This window comes from Phascolarctos cinereus, unplaced genomic scaffold (genome assembly GCF_003287225.1).
Source record: "Phascolarctos cinereus isolate Bilbo 61053 unplaced genomic scaffold, phaCin_HiC Scaffold_5;HRSCAF=322, whole genome shotgun sequence".
Lineage (NCBI taxonomy): Eukaryota > Metazoa > Chordata > Mammalia > Diprotodontia > Phascolarctidae > Phascolarctos > Phascolarctos cinereus.
Window position 1 is genome coordinate 58,819,423 of NW_027555958.1, and position 25,229 is coordinate 58,844,651.

Below are 25,229 nucleotides of genomic sequence, written 5' to 3' on the forward strand. Positions count from 1 at the left end.
GGGCCATGTCTAAAACGAAGACTGCCAAATTCCTTATACAGGGAAGGATTCTTTCCACTTCGCCCTGCTGCCAGTGCTTCTGCCAGGTTTAGTCATTTATGCCACAGCTTGTCCGTAGGCTCTTCTAACTTCCTAGCACAGCCAGCCATCCCTGAGAGCTCCTGCTTCCTTTGGTTTAAAATATCTATTTGGCCTGGTGTCCCAGGGAGCAGGTCTGTATCCAAGCCAGGCTAAAATTGAATGAACTTAGCCAACTCCCTTTTTTATCAATCTCTTTCCAAAGGCCAAGCATATAAACACATCTTACATTCCAGCATTCTCTCATGACCTTATTCCAAAGAAGTGATAAGATTTCCCTGAAATTCTTTTCAGACTATCCACTCCCCAAGTATTTTCTGAGTACCTAGGTGCTTAGAGTGGTTCAAAAAAGCACCAGATACATGTTTTCCTGCCCTTTATATTCAGCTAGATGCAGTGGTGAAGAACCTGTGGTCTCGAGGTCACGTGTGGCCCTCTACGACCTCAAGTGCAGCCCTTTGACTGAATCCAATCTTCACCGAACAAATCCACTTAATAAAAAGATTTGTTCTGTAAAACTTGGACTCAGTCAAAAGGCCGCACCCAAGGACTTAGAAGGCCAAATGTGGCCTCAAGGCCGCAGGTTCTCCACCCCTGAACTGGTGAGTCAAGGTCAACCGTTTTAATGTGCAAGGCAAGATATTGCAGGAATCAAACTGGAGTGGGGTGGTATGGCCACATAGCTAATCTGGGCACTGCTCTACTGGATGGGATTTGTGTAGAGAATGGATGCTATCAGAAGATCCCTCCAGCTTATCCAGTAGCAGGTGAAATTAATATAGCTAGAGGGATCATTTTAAAGAATAGGCTGAAGCATGACTTCATCAATAATCTTTTGGACTTCCTTTTCCATTTGGCCAATTTTTCCTTTTTAGGGCATTTTTCTCCTCATTGGCTTTTTGGACCTCTTTTGCCATTTGGGTTAGGCTGTTTTTTAAGGTGTTATTTTCTTCAGTATTTTTTTGGGTCTCCTTTAGCAAGCTGTTGACTTGTTTTTCATGATTTTCTTGCATCACTCTCATTTCTCTTCCCAGTTTTTCCTCTGCTTCCCTTACTTGCTTCTCAAAATCCCTTTTGAGCTCTTCCAAGGCCTGGGACTGATCCATACTTTTCTTGGGGGCTTTGGATGTAGGAGCTTTGATTTTGTTGTCTTCTTCTGGTTGTATATTTTGATCTTCCTTGTCACCAAAGTAAGATAATATATCTGACTCTTTTTGCACTGCTTGCTCATGATCCCAGCCAATTACTTGAGTTTTAACCTCCTTGTTAAGGTAACAGTCTGCTTCCAATGTGGAGAGTGTACTGTCCCAAGCTTCAGGGATTTGTGTAGCTGTTTTCAGAGATACTTGTAGGGACCTATAAATTTTCAGTTCTTCCAAGGTGGTATGATAAGGGGCAAGATGTTTACTCCTTTCCTGGCCTGTGACCACAAGTATTCCTTTCTGTCCTGTACCTGTGAGGAAGGGTTCCTCTCTATAGCCACTACAAGTTCCACCACGCTAGCACTTCTCCTCACCCCAGCACTGCCACCCAGAACTGTGACCCAGATCCAAACAGGGGCAAAGCAAGAGATTCCTGCCTCAGCACTGGCAAAGAGATACCTGCAATCCCTCTCTGATCAGCCACTGGATTTCCCCTCAGTCTGTGGGCCGGAAGCTCGGGAAGCAGCTGTCCCGCCCAGGGCCAGAAGCAGACTTTTCCCACTGACCTTCTAAGTTGTCTTTGGCATTCATGGATTGAGGAGTCTGGAAACCTCCACAGCTGCCCGCGATTCAGTCCTCTGAGGCCTGCTCCAGGTTTGCTGCGGCCTGCGCACCCATGCTGCGCTCCCAGCCCGGCGCGATACACCTTTCTGATCAATCATCCAGGTTGTCTTGGGCTGGAAATTTGTTTCACTCTGTCTTTTTGTGGGTTCTGCTGCTTCAGAATATGTTTAGAGCCATTTTTTTTGAGTATTTGGAGGGGTTTGGGGGAGAGCTCAAGCAAGTCACTGCTTTCACTCCACCATCTTGGCTCCGCCCCCTGAAGCATAACTTCAGACCCAAAGGTAGACCTATGGACTGGAAGAACATCACAGCCACAGGTCAACCAACCTGGCAATCAGAAATTAAAGGCAAATTAAAGGGCATCTAAGTGGCACCATAGTGCATAGAGCAATTGGCTTGGAAATCAGGAAGATTTATCTCCCTGAGTTCAAATCTGGCCTTAGACACTTGACCCTAGGAAGTCACTTCACCCTGTTTTTCTCAGTTTCCTTATCTGTAAAATGAGCGGGAGAAGTAAATGGCAAACTGCTCCAGTATCTTTGCCAAGAAAACCCCAAGTGGGGTCACCGAGAGTCAGACACAACTGAACAAAAACAATCTGGGGGGAAGGTCTGATTCCCAATAAGGCAGAGCTGCTTTGGAGAGAAGATCGAGGGATGAGGCTCTTTGTAGCCTATGCTCAGAGCAGGGAAGGTCCTCAGCCAAAGACAGTCTGTTCATATAGACAGAGGGAAGAATGGCTGACCACCTCAGACAGGAGAAGCAGCCACATTGAGATAGTGATCCACCATCCGCAGCAGTATCTTCTGAACTTGGGGACGAAGTTTGAATCTATCCATTTTGATAAGAAATTAGACGCCACCACTCGGTCTACAGAGAGGGGTTTTAGGGACGAAAGGGAACAGGCTCTGGGGAATCTAGAGAATGGGATGGGATGGGATAGGGAGCTGAAAACTAGGACTGGTTCAGTCTGATCTAAGACAAACAAAGATGGCCCGTTCTCTCCCCCAGTCCCTCTCCCGGTCCCAGCGTTGTTTATCTGCAAACAAGATTGCTTTCACTGGCCATCTGCCATGCTTCTGCCTTCTAGCCAACAGAGGCTGATCTGTGTGACTAAGCTGCTCTTCCCATCCCCCACCCTGCTTGTTCCCTATCTCTGGCCGCCACCAGAATCATCATGAGATGGGGGGCGGGGTGGGGGAGGGCACCAGGGAAATCATACTCTCCTCCTTCTCCATCTATACAAATGCCATCAATGTACATGTGAAATCAGGTTTAAGTTGATAGTAAAGACATCCTGGCGGATGGTGGTAAGGGAAGGCAGCCCCCTGCTTCTTGGCCTTGGTGACCAAATGGAATATTCTGGGACTCTTGGATCCCGTTGAGTGGACAGCACATAGAAAGTGTCTAATAAATGCTTGTTGACTTGACCTGCTTATCAAGTCAGGTACACTCTTTAATAAGATCCAGAGTCACTCAGAAGAGATCAGTTTAGCAATCCACAGAAGAAATACCAAGCAGATAAAAAATGCGTGTCACCCAAATTATTGTATGCCTTTGGTTGGGTACCCACTGAGTTAGCCAATTAGTATGCATATCATCTTCAGTTAGGGAATGTGCATAAGAATTAGGCTCAGAATGAAATAACAAGAGGAGATTCTGCTGAATCACATTTGAGAAACTGTTCAGTATTTCACTCTAAGATGATCCCTGAAAGAAAAGCCCACTTTAAAAAAACCATCATTATTGTCTGGCTAACACTGTCTATGGCTTTGAATCATGCAGCTCCAACAATTTCGGTTGACCCCAAAGCTTAACAGAATGATGTGTGGAAGGCTTAAATAGTCTGCAGCATACTACCTGTGCTAAAACGCACAGAAAATGGCCTAGAATATGTCATCTGGAGTCTACAAGAATGGAAAAGGAAATGAGCAAGTTAGGTAGTAAGAATGTCAATAACATGGCCAGCCTATATGGCGTTGCTGTTGCCCAAATACCAAACCTACCACAGGGAAGCCTCCAGCACATTGTGCAGATTTGCTCAGGAGAATTTGTGAGAAACCATAGAGAAAGGCTTCATAGATCTGTATGGGTTTCATTCTTTACCAAGGGGAGAAATACATCTTCAAGATCATGGAACCAAAAAATTGTCAGGTATGTATGAGACTCTGGCCTTTAACTTTAAAAAAAGTGATTATTGAGACACTTTGTTTTTTAACACTGAAGACTCTTTCTAACAAATGCTTAAATAAATCCCCGTACAAAAAGAAAAGATGTCTGCTTTACCTTTGATGGTATAGTCCTAACACTGACCTTTGCATTTGACCAGAATTCTTTTGCTTTTTAATGCTGACTGCATTTGTGTTATTGTAGACTGTGCAAATATTGCTGTTCAGCCCTGTTTTCTTTACCATGCATCGCTTCATACAAGCCTTCCCATATTTCTCTGAGTTCCTCGTATTTGTTGTTTTTCTAAGGCCCCCAAACATTCCATTACATTCATACATATGACTTGTTCAGTCATTCCCCAATCATCAGACACATATTTTGTTTCTAGTTTTTTGTCATCACAAATAATCTTCTGTTTTTTTTTTTAAGTAATGTAAGGCCACTGACTTCCCCCACGTCCCCACCAGTCCAACTCCAGTTTGCTGATTCTAGAAGGGCACTGCCTACCCTGCCCTGCCCCCCCACATACACACCTCCAGTTCCAGAGAGCTGATTTTTAAATCAGCTCAGTAAGAGCTGAAACTAGAAATGTTTCCACCTGAGGCAAGTCTCACAAACCAAACCTGGAGCTAATGACATGAAATAGATTCTCATTTGGGGGAACATTGCTCCAAGGGAGGGGAACAGAGGTTGCAAGCCATTAACTTGGCACATATTAGCTGCTGGGGAGGGAATAAGCATTTATTAGGTGCCAGGCACCATACTAAGTGCTTTACATATATTTCATTTGATCATCACAACAGCCCTGGGAAGTAGGTGCTGTTATGATCCCCATTTGACAGTTGAGGAAACTGAGGCAAACAGAGGTTAAGAAGTAAGGTCATGGGGCAGCTAGGTGGAGCAGTGGATAGAGCACCGACCCTGAGGTCAGGAGGACCTGAATTCAAATCCGGCCTCAGACCAAACACTTGACACTTACTAGCTGTGTGACCCTGGTCAAGTCACTTAACCCCAATTGCCAAGAAAGAAAGAAAGAAAGAAAGAGAGAAAGAGAGAGAGAGAGAGAGAGAGAGAGAGAAAGAGAGAAAGAGAGAAAGAGAGAAAGAAAGAAAGAAAGAGAGAGAGAGAGAGAGAGAGAGAGAGAGAGAGAAAAGAAAGAAAGAAAGAAAGAAAGAAAGAAAGAAAGAAAGAAAGAAAGAAAGAAAGAAAGAAAGAAAGAAAGAAAGAAAGAAAGAAAGAAAGAAAGAAAGAAGAAAGAAACAAGGTCACCCGGTAAATATCTGAAGCCAAATTTGAATTAGGTCTTTCTGATTCCAGATCCAGTACTCCTTTATTTACTGCACCATCCAGAGCAGTGGATTAAAGGTGGAAGAAGGTGCTCATATTATCTGGACACCTGGTAGCTTCCTGTTTTAGTAAATTATCCTTGCTAACTAGATGCTCTATTGTTTCTCTGCTGCAGAAGGACTGCAAAGGATAAGTTCCCTCTAAATTTGGCACCCTCTAAATTCATCACACTGGGATTAAGCCCCAGTCATGCCACCTTAGTTATGGCTCTGAGTTCAGTTCAACAAACTGAAGGGCTTGTGATTATCCGGACCCTGGGGGTGGCTACCATTAGTCCCGGGAAACTATTTTCTAAGGTCCTCTGCAAAGTTAGCCTCTTTGATTAGCCTCTTGGCTATATGGCTAGGGTACCAAAGTTTCCTGGTCATCTAGACTTGGGCTAATTAGTAGTTGGCACCAGAGCCCTCCAGCTAATTAGAAAGATGGTGGAGAAAAGGGGGACTCTAATTAGAAGATGGTGGAGAAAAGGCAGGGACTCACCTAAGCGCTGACAAATTACCCTCCAAACAACTTTAAATAATACCTCAAGATGAATTCTGGAGCAGCAGAGCCCACAAAAGGATGGGGTAAAATAATTTTTCCAGACCAAGACAACTTAAACTATTGACAGGAATGGTCTGTTGCACTGTGGTGAGAGTGGAACTCAGTCCAGTGCAGGCAATGCCCCAGCGAGACAGCATCAGGTCTTGGGGGCCACTGAATCAGCAGTAGCTTCCAGAGCTCTTAGCCCACAGACAGTAGAGGGATCAGACAACTGGTCAAAAGGAGATTACAGGGGGCAGTGAGATGGTGCAGTGGATAGTCAGGAGGACCTGAGTTCAAATCCAGCCTGAGACCAAACACTTGACACTTACTAGCTGTGTGACCCTGGGCAAGTCACTTAACCCCAATTGCCTAAAAAACAAACAAACAAACAAAAGGAGATTACAGGGATACTTTGCTGCCAGTAGGTGCAGGACTCTGTTGTAGTGCCCAAACAGAAATCCAGGTCATAGTCCTGGGTCACGATCCTAGGCAAAGAGGAGCATTGGCATACTGGGGACTCTGGTTGTAGTTATAGTTCAGAAAAGAATACTTATGGTCTCTCACAGACCACAGCATAGGCCAGGAGAGTAGTGACCACACCTCTCCTTAGATCATGTCACCTTGGAAGAGCTGAAAAGTTACAGACCCCCAGAACTAACTCTGAAAACAGTTGCATAAAAAACTTGAAACATGGGACAATTAATTATTCCTCCACCTCAGGAGCAGAGCCCAACTTTAGCATAAAGTTAAAAGTCAAGAATTAGGCTGGGAAAATGATCAAGCAACCGAAAAAGAACCTGACCATTGAATGTTACTAAGGTGAGAGAGGAGAGCAAAACACAAACTCAGAAGAAAACAAAAAAAAGTTAAAAACTGCTACATCCAAAGCCTTGAAGAAAAATGTGAATTGGTCTTAGGCCCAAAGAGAATTCTTAAAAGAGCTCAAAGAGAGGTTTAAAAATCAAATAAGAGAAGTAGAGGAAAAATTGGTAAAGGAATGATAGTGATGCAAGAAACTCATGAAAAAAGAGTCGACAGCTTGGTAGAGGAGGTGCAAAAATATTGAGGAAAAGAACACCTTATAAAACAAAACAGATGGGATAATTAGTAGTTAGCATCACAGTCATCTAGGTATAGTTCCCTGGTCATATAGACTTAGGCTAATTAGTAGTTATCAACAGAGTCTTCTAGGTAATTGGGACAAACCATAGATCATAATATTCAGAGCTAGGAAAGACCTTAGAGGTCATTCAGTCCAGTCTCCTCATTTTATTAAAATGAGTAAACTGGGGCAGGTAAGTGGTGCAGTGGATAGAGCACTGACTTTGGAGTCAGAAGGATCTGAGTTCAAATCTAGCCTCAGACACTTGACACTTACTAGCTGTGTGACCGTTGGCAAGTCACTTAACCCTGATTGCCTCACAAACAAATAAACTTCATTTTAGAAAAATAAATAAATAAAATGAGTGAACCAAGACCCAGACAGTAACTAGTTCAAGGTCTAACAAAACTAGAATTCAAGCCAAGGTCATCTAACTCCAAATTTGTTAAACTTACCACTACACAACCCTGCTTATGGCCACACCAGTGTGACTTAAGAAAGATGGAAAGGCCTTTCTGTTCTCAGAGATCATTCCCACTGAAGGCTGAAATGCCATTAGCCCTTAATTCCCTTGGACTAAGTATTATCCCTACCCTCTTCTAAAATATAATTATTCTTGGAAGAGGTGACATGGTAAGTTTCCAACAGTTCAATATGAATGAGCTTATCAAAATTTACCCCTGTATGGAACACAGCAGCTGTTAGCACCACAGCATTCTGGCTGGCTGGAAATATTTGCAGTATGCCTGGTAGGCAGCCTATTCTGAGATTTCTTTTTTAAAGTCATCATTTGAATTTTGTATTTTCAGTTGTTGTTCAGTGAAGCTATTTTGAGTATCAGGTCAAGCCGAGGTGATGTCCTCTGATGATTTAAGGGCCCATCGAATTTTTTTTCTTTTACATTTTTTCTCTAGGTTGTAATCAACAGCTAAAAAATATTTTCTCCTTCATTGAAACTCTTACCGATGGGACCAGATGTTTCACTCAGCCTGTTATAACGTTCTGCATCCAATTGGAATTTATTTTGGTATTATTGCTGAAGGTTAGGGGCGTGGGGTAGAATGTAGGGAGGGAACCATAGAGACAAGCTTTGACTGCTTCATTGACAGTGTTGCCAAAGGTCAGTTCCAATGAACATGCACAGTTGTTTTGGAGAGGTAGACCCTGTTCTCTTTGAAGTTAGGTGTTAAAATAGAAGAAGTGCCAGACTTGGAATCACAAGGGCTCTGAGTTCAAATCCTGACTCAGACCCTAGCCATCACCTCCCTGAGTTTTGGTTTCAGCGTCTATAAAATAAGGATAACATTTACGCTACTGTTTTGTAGAGTTTGGTAAACCTTAACGTACTCTAGAGGTCAACAAGCACTTATTAAGCACCTACTATATGCCAGGTACTGGGGATACAAAGAAAGACAAAAACCATAATGGCCCCTGCCCTCAAGGAGGTCACAGGCTAATGAGGAAGACAACATGTAAACAACTGTGACTGTGAGTTGGTATATGAATACAAGACTTGGACAGCTTCATCCAGGAGCATAATGAGTGGAGAAGGGTGGGAAAGAGGCCAGCTACCTGCCCCTCAGTAATAAGATAGATCCCTTTCAGACTCCTAGGGACCAAGAATGGAGAGGGCAGGCCTGGCTGGGCCAGTCTTCTTTCCAGTGACCATCCACGAAGAAGTCCTGTCAGAGGCTGAGCTCTTCAGAGACTATGGGCCCTGAATGGAGAAGAGGGAGGGTTCCTCCCTACCGCTACAATCCCAAAATAAGCTAGACAAATAGGGACCTTATAAGCAGGGCCGGTCCTAGGAAAATTAGGCAGTCTTCAAGCTCCATCCTACACTTCCTGCCACTGTCCACAGCCTCCTCCAAGACTGTCTTCTCTCTTCTTCCCAGAAGACAAAAATCACTCTCTTGAAATTCAATTTAACAAACAGGCTTTTAGGCATTAAGCTATAACTACATGCAAGGTGCCTTATGTCTGTACATAGCAGGTACCCCAGGGATTCAGAGAGAGATGTGGTAAGGATCTCAATCTCATGGAATTTATAACCTAATGGAGGGGGGAGGGGGGATAATTTGATATCACTTTACCTCTGGACTTTAGTTTCCTCATCTATGAAATTAGGGAAGTGAATTAGATTCTCTCTAAGGTCCTTCTAGCTCTGGATCCTGCTGTTCTAAGAGCATATATCCAAAACACATATTCAAAGAAAGAGTATAGTAAGTACAAAGGACTATGCTATGAGAAATATGAGGATGGAGTGATTACTTTCAGCTGGTGCAATGGTGTGTTAGTAAATATTTAACAACTGGGTCTCCAAAAAATTTGTAAGTAGGATATGCTTTTTTTTTAGGCAATTGGGGTTAAATGACTTACCCAGGGTCATACAGCTAGTAAGTGTCTATGGCTAGATTTGAACTCAGGTCCTCCTGACTCCAGGAGCTATTTACTGGATAGAACATGAGGGTTGGTACTCTACCTACTGCACTACTTAGCTGCCCCCCTAAAATGTAGGTAAGACGCATTTTAAGTTTAATCTGAATTATTACCATTTTCTCCATCACTTTCTTAAGTCTAAACAACTTAAAAACAATAAATCAAACCCTGATTTATAGCATCAGCTGACTTGTAAGGTGTAAATGCCCCCACTGAAAGCTTAATAATTGACTCACAGGAGTTAATCCAAGCCAGCTCCAGGACACCACTGGGAGCGGGTCAAGGAAGACTTCATGGATACATTAATACTTGAATTATGCCTTCAAAGAAGGAGGGAACCTCAACAGGCCAAGAATGAGGGTGAGGGGGGAGAATCCATTCTAGACAAGAGGCAAGTTGTGAGAAGAGAGCAGAGGACTGAGAGTAAGTCGCCTGAGTACTCTGAGAGTAGTTAATTAACTAGAACAGAGAAAAGGAATGGAAGCAGTACAAGAAAGGGCTGGAGTTTAGACTTTATTTCACAGGAACTGGTGAGCCTACGAAGGCTTTTGAAGAGAGGAGTAACACCATTAGAAGAACATATTAGAAATAATATGCAAGCAGCAATATGGAAGGTGAATTGGGAAGGACAGAGACTGTGGGCTGAGTTAGGAACCTATTAAAATAGCCCACGAAGGGAAGCAGCTAGGTGGTGCAGTAGCTAGAACACCTGCCCTGAAGTCAAGAGGACCTGAGTTCAAATTTGGCCTCAGACCAAACACTTGATACTAGCTGTGTGACCCTGAGCAAGTCACTTAACCCCAATTGCCTAAAAATAAATAAATAAAATAGTCCAGGAAGAACTTCATAGTAGCACACTGAGTGGCAAAGTAGGTAGCTATCTATGCAGTGTTTTTCCAGGCTTCATGAAGGCCCCCTAACTAAAATTGTACCTTTAGGAATAAATTCCTAAAATTCCATCATTGGAGTTTCATTTCTTTGGCTTCAGTAAAATAGGAGTTTGATCCTCCGTGAAAGAGTAAATCCTTCAGGTGGGGTCACATTAAATAATTTATACATCAGAGTAAATAGCCAGAAACAATCCTTTCCAAATGCCTGCTGAAAAATCCCCTAAGATGTCCCTTTGGAACTTCAAACTCAACATGACTGAAAAAAAGAACTCTTCTACCCCTAAACCTGCCCCTCCCCCCCAACTTCCCAACTTCTTAATAATCCTATCTCCTATTCCCTCAAAACCTCAAAAACCTGAGTCATCTTTGACACTTCCCGTTGCCTCATCCCATACTCCACACATGCAATCAGTTAACTAACATCTCCCCCAATATCAATCACATCTGTATGTTCTTTTACAACCACCTTCACCTTTCTATTTTCTTCTTTCCTTCTTTCTTTCTTTCTTCCTTTCTTTCTTTCCTGGCAGCTCTGTTCCTAGCTCCACTCTTCTCCCCATCCCACCTCTGTAGGTGAGGAGAGTGAGGCCCAGACAAGTAGATTGCCATGATCATAGGACCATTTTGTAGCACAGTAAAGAACAGAACCAGGTGTCTTATATCCCCAAGTTGTTGTTTGTTTGTTTTGCTGTATCAAAACTGAGAAGTATGGAGGTTATAGGTTCAAGGCCTAGGTTTCTGGGAGGACCACAAGGTAGATCCACCTTCAGTCAGTCCAAAAGTCAGCCAACTATAGGTCAAAAAGCATTTATTAAGTATTACTATGTGCTAGGCACAGTGCTAAACACTGAGAACACCAAAAAAGGCAAAAACATTGTTCCTGCCCTCACAGAGCCCACATTCTAATAGGAGAATCAATGTGCAGTCACTGTCTACATACATACATGACACAGACTGTAAATGTCATGTATCATGTAGATGATGATTTGCTCACTGGCTTCGCTATTAGAATGTGAACTCCTTAAAGGGGGGAGGGGAGGGATTAGGACTGCTGATACAGATCTAAGAATCATCTGCATAGAGATGATAATGAAGCCCTTGGCTGCTAATGAGATTAATAAGCAAGACAGTATAAAGCAGAGGTGTCAAACATGCCACCTATGAGCAGCATGTGACCCACAACACAAATGGGTGAAGCCCAAAGTAGAAATGTATTGGGAAAATATTTAGCAAAATAAATGAAAATTCATTAAAATATAGATAATTTTACATTTTAAAACTAAGTTAATGTGTGGCCTGTAGGGATGCTTATGTGTGGTTTAGTGGTCCCTGTTTCAATTTCAGTGTGATACCCCTGGTCTAGAGGGAGAAGAGAGCCCAGGACAGGCCTTTGGGGGACACCTGTGGTTAGTGGGCATGACCTGGAAGAAAGTCCAGCAAAGTATACTGAGAAGAAGCAGTCTGATAGGTTGGAGGAGAATGGTAACAGAAGAGTGTAGCCAGCGCAGACATGGCCTCAGAAAGAAATGAGCAGGGGGTGTAGGGGGAGAAGACTAGGCAGTCATGGTAAGAACAAAATACAGTTAGGAGTTATAAGGATTAGGAAAAGATGAAATTATAAAAATTGTGATCAGATAAAGGAATTTCAGCGTTTTTGAACAGGGAATACCTTGTACAGTCAAGGGAACCAAGTTGGAGATCGTGTTCTGTCCGATCAGCATTGAATCTTTATAGATTCAATAGATTTAAAATAGATTTAAAGTCCATGGACTTTAGGAAGAAGGATTGCATGCCCAAAGGCTTTCACTGGAAGACCAATCATGTTAGACACTCTTATCAACAAGTGGGACCCTGGACTAATCTAGCATCTTCATTGTACAGGTGAGGAAACCGAGGCACCAGGGAGGTCAGGTAATCAGAATAATACATAGCAAGTACCATACTATATGCCAGGCACCATGCTAAGCACTTCACAAATACTATCTCGTTTGTAACTCACAAAAGCCCTGAGAGGTATTGTCATTACCCGAATTTTACAGATGAAGAAACTCAAGCAAATAGAAGTTAAATGACTTGTCTAGGATCACACACAAATCTGAAGTCAGATTTGAACTGAGGTCTTCCTGACTCCAGGCCTTGAACTTTACCCACTGGACTACCTAGATGCCCCATTTGTTCAGCTTCAAAAGGCTGGTAAATACAATCTAAGTCTCCTTATTCCTAATCCAGGGATCCTTCTGGCAGAAACTGATTGCCTGGTCTTCTTTCAATTACAGGTTATACAAAGAAGTCCCTGCCTTCAGAAACTAGCAAGAAGACGGTCCATTAGATTCTTTTTCTGGGACCACTGCTAAGGGACCCCGTTTTCTTATCTCCTCACCCTCCATTGTTTGTTTCTTTCTGCTCTCATGTAACCCCCAAAGATACCAGCAGAAAAGGAAAGAGGAGAGGTCCCCTTTTCTCCTGTGGGCTTTCATTTCAAACACTAATTGTGAGACACTTAGAAAAGACACTCTCCTCCTCCCCCCACCCCCACTTCACCCCCCCAGTAAAGACTAAACAATCTGATCGATATAGGAGAAAGGGTTCAGGACTTCTGAGTTGGACAAACTGGATCACAGACATTCTCGACCCATGGGAGAGAGGCTAACAAAGAAAGCTGAGATTAGGGAGATACAAGTAAAGTTAACCAGAGGCTTTATCTTTGAGAGTCAAACTTGACAAAGGATTATTTGGTCCCATACAAATGGTAACCCCTGGCCCCGCCTGTGAGGAACCCGGGAGAAAGAGACCACCCAGCAAGTCAGGTCCCCACTGGTGCAGCACCTAGGAGGGACCAGACCCTAGCCATAGCCACTTCAGACATTCTGCCTTCTTCCGTTGCTTTGATTTTTTTCCCCTAAGGTTTGGGGAAACTGTCATGTGTTCAAGTCTCTCCCTAGTTTCCTTCACTCAAAACAAATTCCCTTCTTCCTAATAACCAAGTATCCTAGAACAGCATAGAGGGTGTGGTGCAGGCAGTGTGCACTATAACTCAGACATAGGGCCCCTATGGGGGCTCCCAGTGAGCTCTTGGCCAGAGAGGTGCTCAGGGAAGATGAGGAGAAGTAAAAAGTAGACAGACCTCCCATAGGCACCACGGTCCCCGAATTCCTTTCCCTCCACATCCCCTTAGCCCACCCCCACCACGGTATCTGGGCCATGAAGAGTCCAAAGCCTATGGGGCCCAGCTTTGCCTGGCTTAACCCAGCCAGGCCTCTGCTAGCAGTGAAGCTTTGGGGCAGGGCTTCCATGACCTCACTGCAATAGTGTCCTGCAGCCGGGCCAGGAGGAGGAGAAAACAAACACTGAAAAGCTCCCCCCCTACCCCCCACCCCCAGAAATCCCAGCTGCTGGCAGAAGGAGGCCCAGCCGGCTCCAGGCTCCAGGCTCCAGTCTCTAGGCTGGGTCTGGGCACTGAGCCCAGCTCAGGAGGCCTGAACAGAATTTAAAAGCATTCAATTTCCCCCTGGAATTCCAAGGATTGCTTAACATTCCTTTGACCCCCGGGGCTCCAGTTTGGCAGGAGGTGCTAGGGGGCTGGGGAGTCAGAGGCTGTGGGGGCTGCAGTCTGGACCAAGGGTTATCAGGGAACAACCCCTCCCCAATCACTTCCTTTGGTCTACAAAGGGAGAAGGGAGAGCAGGAGAAGTGGGTGACAACCTGCTGGCCAGAGTCAAAGAGCAGGGTCCCCAGGGATGGGGGGGAGGAGGGATTGACAACCCAATAGGTGATAGACCAGGACCTGATTGTAGGGTGGGTGGGCTTAGAGGGAATGGGGGAAGGGAACAAAAAAAGAGATCTCCACTGTTTCCATAGTAACTGGAGCTAGGTTGGAAAAGGGAGTGAAGGACTTCTGTCTTTAAGAGATGATTAATTATAAACCCGAGTTTAATTTTATTAATGAGTTTATACTAATATCTCTCTGAGCCTCACTTACCTCATACATAAAATGGGGACAATAGTACTTTCATTACCTACATTATGGGGTGAAAGAGGTTATTGTAAATACAAGCTATGACCTGAGTTTGAATCCTAGCTCTTTCACTTATGATCTGTGTGATCTTGAGCAAATCCTGTCTCTAGGCCTCAGTTCTCCCATCTGTAAAATGAAGGAGTAAGACCCAATGGCTTCTGAGGTTCCTTCTAGGTTCTCACTCTTTCTATCATCCCTGTGATCTCCCACTCCTCGGTCAGGTCCCAGGATTTAGTACTCACACTCTCCGGCTCAGTTCCCAAATCCTGTCTCAATGGGATCTGGGTCAGGTCACCACAGGCACTCTGTCTTTCCATTTCTATTTCAACAAAAACTCATTAAAATGAGATTAGGCAGCCCACTAGATAACATGCACACATTCCGTGTCAATTCTCAAGCATCCACTCTTATGGGCTATCTTCAGTGACTTCCTCCTACCTAGAATCCAGCTGGGTCTTATCCATAGCAGAGTTGATCTGAGGGGCCCCAGGGTCAGATACAAGGGATATGTGTACAGGATTGTGTATGTGTATCTGGGTGTGTCTCTATGTACTAAGTAGACATACAGTTTGGACTGTGATGAAACAATGCCTCTCATTCTCTTCTTGTCCATAGATGTTATCTGTGTTAATATCACTATATTGTAACATAAATAATGGAGTACTGTAAATTTGTAACATAACTTTTGGACAGCTTCTTCGATGGGGAATGAGTCATTAGCCTTTGAAGGTAGGAAAATTGGTAACTAGTCCAGCAGGTGAAGTAAGAAGGGCCAGGAGTTTTGAAGCTCCCAAAGAAGATGTGCAGAAGTGGTTCAGTCATTAAGAACTATTAAGACCTAGGTTAGGCTGCACCTAGTGATGGAGCAGCTTGGAATCTGGAGTCAGAGGTCCTTGGTTGGACTTCCTGCTCTGTTCCCTGCCAGTGAGTACTACCTTTGTGGTTGGGTCCTTTCCAGTTCTGTATTGGTGAACAAGACACTCCATCTCTTGGCTCCCAGAATTCTCTCTGGCTGTCCCCCATGCCTGGAGTGCTCCCCCTCCTCCCCTCTGCCTATTGACCTCCCTGGCTGCCTTGAAGTCCCAATGAGAATCTCATCTTTAACTGGAAGCCTTTCCTAACCCCTTGATATCCTTGCTTTTCCTTTGTTAATTATTATCCTATTTATCCTGTATATATTGCTTTGTATAGCTTACTTTGTATAAATTTGTTTGTATGTCTTCCCCATTAGATCCTTGAGGACAGGCACTGTCTTTTGCTTCTTTTTGCATCACTATCACTTAGCACCGTGCATAACACTCACCTAATTCATAGTAGGCACTTAGTAAACATTTACTGATTGATTGGCGATCCTAATACACTCTGATGTATAATTAGAAAGTAAGGTAGCCTAGACCTTGGAAGAGAAGGCTCAAGAGTGAGGAAAGAGTGGGTACAGCGCTGGGCCTTGGAGTCAGGAGGACCTGAGTTCAAATTCAGTCTCAAACACTTGACACTTACTAGCTCTGTGACCCTGAGCAAATCACTTAATCCCATTGCCTACCCCCCCAAAAAAAAAGTGAGGGAAGGTCCTTGTAGAAGTCAGGTAGGATTAACTGAAGAAGAGAGATTTGTAAATGTGAAAATTCCAAGTCTTCTGTATTGATTTATTTGATTTTGTTCTTGAGTCGTGTCTGACTCTCTGTGACCTCATTTTGGGGTTTTCTTGACAAAGATTTTGGAGTGGTTTGTCTTTTCCTTCTCCCAGCTCATTTTACAGAGAGGAAACTGAGGCAAACAAGGTTAAGTGGCTTGCCTTGGGTCACACAGCTAGTAAGTGTCTGAGGCTGGATTTGAACTTAGGTAGATGAATCTACCTGATTCCAAGCCCAGTGCCCTATCCACTGTGCCACCTAGCTGCCTCAATTTGATTTTACTTTTCTCCTTTAATCCTCTGTGGTGAATTCAGTAGAGAGGTTTCTTGACATCAGTCCCAGAGTCATGATGATAGTTTCAGTTCCCTCAGGGGGATTAATAATAAAAGCACTTTGCAAAATTTGAAGTACTAAATAAACGTTAGCTATTAATATAAAAATTGATTGTTAGTGAGATTTACAAAAGGAAGAAGAAATTCTTCAGGGAAGGCGCTTTAGAGTTAAGCTGTTCTAAGGAAAGTGTGGCCAGCCAGTGAGTAGTATTTCTGACTCTGCAATAGACCTCCCAGTGTAGTTTATTCTCACAGAGCTGTTGTTTAGAGATAATATATGCTTCTATTCCACCCCTCTCCCCCCTGCCCCTGTCATCTATTAGGCATATAATAAAAATGCTTTCCTACTCGAAGTCAGCCAACAAATATTTGTTGAGCACATAATGGCTGAGTTCTATGGAACATTTAAAGGGGACACATGGTGGAGCAGGAAGAATACTAGCCCAAGAGGCAGATCTCTCTGGCCTCGATTTCTTTATCTGTAAAATGAAGGGGACTGAAGCAAATGACATTAAAGGTCCCTTGTGTCTCTAAATTCTATCAATAAGAAGTATAAGAAAATTTTCCCTGTTCTCCAGAAGCTTTCGTTCTTGTCAGGGTGATGCATTGACACATGAGAAAAATAGCTCTGTCAGTCTGTGGCAAGGGCCCAATGAGTGATAGGAAGCTGTAGAAACAGTCAAGAGAGATCAGTCGCTAGGGGCTCAATTGCAAAGGAAAGGCTTCCATTAAAATCCAAGTGTATGATTCAATCTTGACAACTTCAGAATGAGGGGAAGGAAAGGGGCAGATGAGTAAACGGGATCAGATACTGTTTTATGTCATGAGAATTTCTTTTAAAAAGATTTCTTGTTACACTTCCCCTTTAAAGTCTCTATCTTATTCCTATCTTTAAAGTCTCTATTAAATGATACCTATCTTTTCTCTGAATGATTTGAAATCTCTCCTAAAGTCTGGGGTGCACATCTGACTTTGTCCAATGTCATCTCCTTTCGCTATTATGATTTCTCAGAAGACTTGATGACATTCCTCCAAGGTTCTCTTTACCACCCCTTCACCAGCCATTTCTTCCTTGTTGGTTAGAATTGTCCAGAATCTTCCAAATCCAAGTCATCCTTGTTGAATCTTTGATGTTGATTTTTTTCTTAAAGTATTTCCAAACTGGTCCACCAATAGAATGCTGCAGATATACTGCCTCTGGATAACTAGATGGCAAGTAACAGAATTTTTCATGGTACTGTTGTGGATGAGATGAGGAAATTGCATGCTGAAATATGGTAAATATTAAATGAATTTGTTTTTGATAAATAATCCTGACCCCAAAAGTCTTGATTAATGGAGAAATGTCAGCCTGGAGTAAGCTCTCTAGTGGTGTGCCACAGTGCTCAGGCCCTCTTCCACTTTGTATTTTTTTAATCACTTACTTAGATATTGTGACATGATATGACAGAGAAAGCCATGCTCAGCAAATTTCCAGATAACACAAAAGAGGGATAACTAGTGCAAGTCATAAAAATTAGTGTTGAAATTGTTATCTCAACAGGTTAGAATGATGCAATTTAACAGAGATAGATAAAGTATCCTGCATTCAAGTTCCCTAATTACATTGTCCACATACAAGATGGCAGACATGACAGCATTTCATGTTAAAACATCTAGAAGTCTTAGCCAACTCAGTACAAACTGGCAGTAGGACTTAACCACCCAATAAACCAGTTCAATCTTAACCTATATTAATGGAAGTAAACTTTCCAGATAAAATTATAAAATTGGTTGGCATTCATCTAACATTTTAAGGATTGCAAGGCACTTTTACAGACTCTCATTTCGTGCTCTTCACAATCTTGTGAGACAAGTACCATAAATATTATTATTATTCCCCTTTTACTGCTGAAGAAACTGAGTCTCGGAGAGTTTAAGTGACTTGCCCATCATGACAGAGCTATGTATTGTAGTTTTGGGAAGCAGGCTATAACCGCAGGGTATTTCTTGACTTGAAATACAGTGTTCTTTCCATCCTATCAGGCTGCCTCTCCTTACTGTAGGATGCTAGGTAGTGTAGTGGAGAGAACACTGAACCTGGAATCAGGTTCAGACTTTTACCAGCTGTTTAACTCTGGGCAACTCAATTAGAATGAGCTACCTGTGATCTGAGGGCTTCACTATGCTTTTTAAAAGTTTTTATTCTGAACTTAAACACCAAAACAAGAGAGAACATTTTCATATACATGACTCAATAAAAATTAGGAGTGTATTTTAAAATATGAATCTCTATTTCATACTCCTTACTTTAAAAAAAAAAGCCTAAAATAATGTTACTTTCAAAACAATTCTGCTTCTCTGTGCTTCTTTCTGCCCTTCCTTTTGTTCCCTTCTGTGCATTTAAAAGAAATGTTTCAATGACTGTTTTTTGGTTGTTTTTTTTTTTTGGCATTACTAATACTAACCACCCCCTTCCCCTAACTACCTAATTAAGAGCTAAAAATAAGGGAGGAAACCTCATAAGAGATAAGCATAATAAAACAAAACAAAACCACACAATGGCCATGTCAAGAACTGTATGTCTCTTTCTGTTCCTTGAATACATCTTCTCTCCATCGATAGGTAACAAGCTTCATCGCAGGTCCTCTGGAGAAATGTTTGATCATCTTATTGACCAAAATTCTCAAGTCTTTTATTCTATATGGGTATCCTTGTATAAATTGTTCTCCTTGTTCTTCTTACTTTCCCCTACATCAGTTCATATTACACATATTTGTCTGAAATTAATTTTCATCATAAAAACATTACATTATATTCATATGCCCCAATTTGTTCAGCCATTCTCCAAACTGATGGACACCCCTCACCTTTAGATTCTGGATGTCTGCTTTTCTTTATAAAGAATACATTTTAATAACAAGAGACAACATGCAGAAGGGTATGGTGGCCAGGGAGTGAGTTGGCAATTTAGATGTGGAATATCACAACCATAATCAGAGCATCCAAGAAAATGGCTTCATCATGTGTTCCACAAGTTTTATGCTCTGATTATTCTTGGAGCTGATTATTCAGAGAATATTCTGGAGGAATTCTGCCACCATCTTGTATCCCTCAAGCATATGTCTCTGAGAAGCTTGAAGCACTGTATTATCCAACCTACAACTATTTTGTGAGGGGGTCCTCAGGTTGTCTTATTGTGTTACACGTTACAGGGTCCAAATTCACTTAATATTGGATATACTAGAGTAGAAACAATATGACTCTTCATCAGGTTTTAGAAAAGATTTCTGCATTGGATAGAAAATTGGATTAAATAGATGCTGAGGTCCTTTCTGATTCTAGGAGGGGTGGGATCTGAACTGGGCCTGTAAAGAATTGATAGGATGTAGAGAGGTGGGATGGGTTGGTGGGAGGAGAATTTCAGGTAGCAGGAAAAAGGATGTGGGACCAGGACAGTGTGTATGTGTTAGGGGCAAAAGATGGGGGGGAAAGAGCAGAGGAGTTTGATTGTCATAAAATATTTGTTTTGGAGAGTAGTGGGAGATAAGATGGAAAAGGTAGTTTAGGGGAATCATGAAAAACTAGGCTGAGAGTAGGGAAGAGGGTATTCCAGGAGGATAATGGTGATTGATAACTATATTCCTTCAACCATTCATTCATTCATATAAGGGAGTGTTTTTTTGTGTTCAAGGTACAATGCTATGCACTATCTGAACTAAATTCATGGGTAAGGCATGGTTTCTGCCCTCACTAAGTATACAGTCTAGTCAGGAGGATAAGACACGTATAAAAATAACTATGACATAATATAAAGTAGGATGTAAAAATTCAATAAATGTTGTTAAATATGATAGAACTATATCAATGTAAGATAAGTCAATCAGGGAATACCCCAGTCAACTTGACGAGTTCCCCCATCGACTTCATACTATTACAAGATGTAGGCATTCAGAGGCATCTAAGAAGCACTTTCCTATGGAATATGGGTGTGCCCACCAGTGCTTTGCTGACAAAACACAGAGGACTCCATATGATTGGCTAACTGAGACTCATGAGGATGAACTTTTATTGAGGGTACTTCCCATGGTATATAAAAGTGATCTGTGAGACCAGCATGCAAGAGTTGGAGTTTTCGTTCTCCATGAACTGCCATCTTGACCTGAATGGGTCTACTTCTACCATGTACCTCTCCAGGCAATCTATCAGTGTTTCAGTTGCTACCCTATGTTGTGCTGGGAAAGTCCACTCTCAGGATCTTTCTTCTCAGACCAAGTTCCAGTATATGTCTACTTCTGCTGTATGTTTCTGGTACGTCACCATTGGCTGCTCCTGGGGGAGAAAACTAAGCACAGGTGTAATTAATTAGTCAGCAAGCATTTATTAAAAACCTACTGTATGCCTGGGCTAAATGCTGGTGATACAAAGACAGAAGGGAAATAGTTTCTGCCCTCAAGGACTATATATTCTAATGGAGGAGACAGTCTGCATAATATAGGTATGTTTGTATGTCCCTATGCAACCTATGTATGTCCACATGACTTGTCTAAATGTAAAAGAGACATGGATAGATATGTCCAAAGGTCTGGACTATCTCTGAGAAGAAGAGCTGAAGTTCTTGCATCCCCATTGCCAGAATGCTAGCTGAAGGGAGGTAGGGGCAGGCTGGCCCTGGGAATACCACAGGACTGGCCATTCTTTTCTTCAGGAGTACAGTATTAGAATTGTATCTATCTACATCCCCATACACACATAGATCTTTAAATGTTTCTGGTATAAGTGTATAATTTTGGTTCACAAAAGCCACTTCTCTGGTCACTCCTAAGGGGGAGGGTTGCCTCAAGCATAGATCTATTAACTTGACCACCAAATGCTGGTTATACCAAAGACAATCACAGTAGCAGGAGGTTGGGCCAGGAAAGGCCTCATGCAGAGAGCAGTACTTGGGCTGAATTTTCAAGGAAGCCAGGGGTTCCAAGAAGTGGAAGTAAGGATACAGAAGATAGTTGGTACAAAGACATGGAGGAAGGAGGTAGAGAGTCACATATGAGAAGCATCAAGATGGCCTTTTTGGATGGACATGAAGGGGAGTAATGTGGATTATGACTGGAATTATGGGATGGAGACAAGCTGCAAATAGCTGTAAATACCAAAGAAAGTTCATATTTTATATTGAAGGTAACAAGAGACTCCTGGAGTTTTTTGTTGTTTGTTTTGGTTTTGTTTTGGGTTTGTTTGTTTTTTTAGTAGGGGGGATGACATGGTCAGACCTGTACTTTTGGACACTTACTTGGCAGTTGTATCGAGTGTATTGAAGTGGGGTGATTTTTGAGGCAAGAAAACTAATTAAGAAGGTATATCTAAATTACAAGTGAAAGGTAATGAGAGGTAGTGAGAGCCCAACTCAGACTGCTTGCTACGTACTCACCAGAAAGAAGGAATTAGATACAAGAGATGTCATGGGGGTAGAATGAACAAGGCTGACAACCGATTGAATATGTGGAGTGAGTTAGGAGTTGAGGATGACACCCAGGCTGTGAACCTGGGGGACTAGCAAATATTTACACTCCCAGAACAGATCTGTTCTGTCTGTCTTCTCCAAGTAAGAGAGATGGACACACAGACACAGACAACGGACACAGACAGTCCTGCAGACCACAGTTGGTCTCATAGCTTGCTTTTAGGTACCATGGGCAGGGCTGGCTTCCTCACTGTCCTATCAACAAGGTGTCCACAATGAGAAGATGATCTAAGCATGTTTCCGAGACAAACACCTCATAATTTTAGCAAAATGATTATATAACTCCTTTTGTCAATATTTACAAATACATACATTGAAGCTGAAAACCAAACACAGGTTAATGTTAATTGGGAAAGTAATTAGGAAGCTAAAAAAAAGCAGAATTTGAATTACCATTCAGATAGTAATATAAAGAGAGCCCTCATTTAATAATAGATTAATTATTCACACTTTCAAAGCACTACCCTGTGGTGGACACCAAAGATCACCATCACCACGTGTTTGGAGGATGGGGTTGGAGACAGAAGCAGATGTACTGGCCCTCATAAGGGGGAAACTCTGCAACCTTTCAAGGCTAATGCTGAAGAAACACCATGGGTGGGGTAGGGTTGGGGAAAGATGAGAAAGGATCAGAGAGCAGAACCGGACCAAACTAGGGAAGGGCTCATGGTGAGGCACACCTGGAAAGAGACCAACTGGTGGTTTCTTTTTTTTAACTAATTGTTTGCTAGTTAGGCACTAAACTTAGTTGTTGTGATGCTGTTGAAGAAGTTCCTCTGCTATCAAAATTTAAATGTATCAAGTTACTAAATTATATAACCTTTTAAAAATCATTATTTAAAATTTCAGGAATACATTTTTTCATTTCAACTTTTTCTTGGTACACCCTGATGCTTTTATTAGTTTAGGACTTGGAACTCCCTCTCCCAATTAGTGACTGTCCTGCTTCTTATGGTTTTAGATAGCTACCTGGGATATCGAGATATTAAGTCACTAGTTTAGTTGCTAAAGGTGATACGATGGATAGAGAGCTAGACCTGGAGTCAGGAAATGTGTTCAGTCTTGTTCAACTCTCTTTGACCCCATTTTTTGGTTTTTCTTGGCAAAGATGCTGGAGTGGTTTCCCATTTCCTTCCTTATTTTACAGATGAGGAACAAAGGCAGACAAGGTTGCATGACTTGCTCAAGATCACACAGCTAGTAAGTGTCTGAGGCCAAATTTGAACTCAGGAAGATGAGTCTTCCTGATTCCAAGCCCAGTGCTCTGTGCACTGTGCCACCTGGCTGCCCAGAGTCAGGAAGACCTGAGTTCAAATCTGGCCTTAGACACTTACTAGCCATGTGACTCTGGGAAAGTCACTTAACTTCTGTTTACTCTGGTTTCCTAAAATAGGAATAATAACAGGGTTGTTGTGAGAACCAAATGAGGTGATATTTATAAAGCATTTAATTAGCACAGTGCCTGGCACATAGTAGGCAGTATACAAATGCTTATTCCCTTCCCCTTAGAGTCACAGGATCAATATGTGCTTGAATTTCATTCATCCTGACTCTGAGGCTAGCGCCCTATCCACCACTCCATCGGCTTCCTCTTTCAACATCTTTTATTTTAAATTTTGTCCTGGAGCAAAGGTTCACCCCATTTTTGCGGCTGCGAGCACATCCTCCATTGCCACAGCCTGTACGCTAAAATGTGCAGGGGTTGCTATAGGCATTAGAAGAGGAAAACCCACATCCACAAAATCATAGCACTTTGGCAGGTTGAAATATTGCCAATTATAGCAGTAACTGCAGTATGAGCATACTCGGAAGAAGACCAGGAGTCATATAAATGTCAAGTTGCTTCTAAGTTGAACTAATCGTTAGTCTAATGAGAGCCAGAACCCGTCGTCTTCTGCTTTTCATGGGCATCTCAGCAAAGCTGTTAAAGCTAGGGCAGGTGTTGCACAAGCATCTTCTCTGGAATTTATGACTTGTTTGTATATTTCCCTTTGCTCTAATCAGGAACAAAGTGACATTTTTCAAATGAATAGTACTTGAATGGTTCTTTAAACTTGAAAAGGGTGCCTCTGTCTATTCCTGGTGAGAATGGATTTCTGTATGGCAACCCCAAAAAACATATGGGATGTATCAACCGTTCTAGAATGCTGTGTTTCCCATGTAACAATATCAAGCCGGGATCCAAGCTGGACAGAAAGAAACCAAAACAAAGAAATCAATGATAACCTTTCCTTAACATAAACTAACACTTCACCCCTAGTGTATACTAAGCAAAGCAGCCATTGCCTGTGGCTAAAGAAGGCCAAAATGGTGACCTTAAACACTCTCCCCAATGTAATCAGATACAATCAACAGGAAGTAGAAATGGGGACAAGCTGCAGTGTCAAGGTGAGAATGTAGGGAACGAGAAAGAGTAAATGAAGTAATTCAGAAATAGTTTGGGGAAGGCGGTAACCATAGAAATCTCAAGGCAGAGTACTTGGAGTGGAAAAAAGAAGCTGAGAGGGTGTGTTGGGAGTGGGGGTAGGGGTGGGGCAAGGATCTAGTTATCTGACACCGTCCTCTGGCAAACTCTGAGAGTGGCTTTGGTTTAAGTTAGGCAGAAATCTCTCTCCTTGTCTCAGATTCCTTACTCACCCAGTAACACTTTGGTGATTAATTAGATAGATCCGGTGGCCATTCTGCCTGGAAACGTGTTGCATTTGGCTATGATTAACCTGCCATCAGACAGGTGTAGTCGTGGTGATAAATTAGGCTGAGTCAGACTCAGAAGTCAGAATGTGGAGCTTTACATGAGTAAGTTGTTGGTCAGGGAGGACCTAACTATCTTTGATGTGATTAACAAAGGAGTTCTCAGGCCAGGAGAGACAAATGACTTGATCTTGAGCCAGTGTAGACCTCTTGGAGCAACTGTCCACAGAGAGACACCAGTCTATTTGCAAATGGTTTGACAAAACTTATCCAAACATGGGAAGGAATTTGGTTAATGGGTTATAAACTGGTTGATTTTTTTGAAATCCCCTAATATAATTATAGCAAGGACACTATCCTTAGAGAAAGACTGGCTACATATTCCCTTCAAGGTTTTAGGAGAATTTGTAAGGGGTTAGGGTAGCTTTCTCTGATAATATCCTCTTAAGCCACGATTTTGAGATATAGGTATCCCATGCCTCACACAGAGGCAGCTAGATGGTGAAGTGGATAGAGCACTGGGCCTGGAGTCAGGAAGGCCTGTATTCAAATCTGACCTCAGACACTCACTAGCTGTATGACCCCGGGCAAGTCACTTGACCTCTGTTTGCTTTAATCCACTAGAGAAGGAAATCTCTTTGCTAGTCTCTTTGCCAGGAAAACTCCATGGACAGTATGGTCCACTAGGCCACAGAGTCAGACACCACTGAACAGCAAAAACCTCGTACTTACTGATAACTG

General features: G+C 42.4%; 1 long non-coding RNA gene across 2 annotated transcripts in view; it reads right to left on the minus strand.

Annotated features, from left to right (window-relative positions):
• The window catches only part of LOC110218489 (uncharacterized), a 56,917-nt gene extending 42,074 nt beyond the window's left edge, over positions 1 to 14,843 (minus strand). The window contains exons 1-2 of one of the 2 annotated variants that reach the window (XR_002327314.2): positions 14,770 to 14,843; positions 14,574 to 14,650 (exon numbers count right to left, since the gene is read on the minus strand). This is a non-coding gene — a long non-coding RNA (uncharacterized LOC110218489). Of the gene's footprint in view, positions 1 to 14,573 lie in introns of both variants that reach the window. The other variant, XR_013487490.1, reaches the window with a different exon arrangement.
• Between the last annotated feature and the right edge of the window lie 10,386 nt (positions 14,844 to 25,229).